General features: G+C 60.2%; 1 protein-coding gene across 6 annotated transcripts in view; it reads right to left on the reverse strand.

Moving 5' to 3' along the window:
- LOC119593064 (irregular chiasm C-roughest protein-like) overlaps positions 1-989 on the reverse strand; it is a 46,047-nt gene that overhangs the window by 24,147 nt on the left and 20,911 nt on the right. The window lies entirely within an intron of this gene.

Raw genomic sequence — 989 nt, forward strand, 5'->3', positions numbered from 1 at the left:
ATCTCATCCTGCCGTCGTAAAGGAGGAGCGTCCCGCCCGAGGAACACGCCGAGGGTGTTGGGTTAAGGAAGCCGGCCTCGGCGCTGACGCAACACACAGCAACATAAATGTCAGGAGGAGACGCGAAGTGCCAGGACACACAGTCGCTCCGGGCCCACGAGGGGAGAGGGGGAGAGGGGGAGGGAAAGGGGTGAGGGCGGAGAGAGGGGGGAAGGGTGTGAGAGGGAGGATGGGGTGAGAGGGGAGGGGTGAGAAGGGGAGGGGAAGGGGGAAGGGAGAGGAAAGAGGGAGAGGGTGGAACGGGAAAGGAGAGGGGAAGGGGGGAGAGGGGAAGGGGAGAGGGGATGGGGGGGAGGGGAAGGGGTAAAGGGGAAGGGAGAGATAGAAGGACGGAGGGAAGGGGGGAGAAGAGGAGGACGAGAAGAGGGAAGAGAGAAGGGGAGGAGAAGGGGGAAAGGAAAGGGAGGAGGTGAAAGAGGAGAGGGTGAGAGGGGAAGAAGAGAGGAGAAGGGAGAGGGGAGAGGGGAAGAAGAGAGAGGAAGGGAGAGGGGAGAGGGGAAGAAGAGAGGGGAAGGGAGAGGGGAGAGGGGAAGAAGAGAGGGGAAGGGAGAGGGGAGAGGGGAAGAGAGAGAGGAAGGGAGAGGGGAAGGGAAGAAGAGAGGGGAAGGGAGAGGGGAGAGGGGAAGAAAGAGAGGGGAAGGGAGAGGGGAGAGGGGAAGAAGAGAGGAGAAGGGAGAGGGGAGAGGGGAAGAAGAGAGGAGAAGGGAGAGGGGAGGGGGGAAGAAGAGAGGGGAAGGGAGAGGGGAGAGGGGAAGAAGAGAGGGGAAGGGAGAGGGGAGGGGGGAAGGGAGAGGAGGATGAGCCAGGAGTAGAATGCACGAATAGACGAATGAATGACGGGCGGCTGGCTCGGTGGTCGCGAATTTATTCTGATAAAGAACGCGGAAGAGAAAGCTACTGTGTAAGTTAAAAGTTGTTATCACATGATT

The sequence above is a fragment of the Penaeus monodon genome, chromosome 31 (assembly GCF_015228065.2).
Source record: "Penaeus monodon isolate SGIC_2016 chromosome 31, NSTDA_Pmon_1, whole genome shotgun sequence".
NCBI lineage: Eukaryota > Metazoa > Arthropoda > Malacostraca > Decapoda > Penaeidae > Penaeus > Penaeus monodon.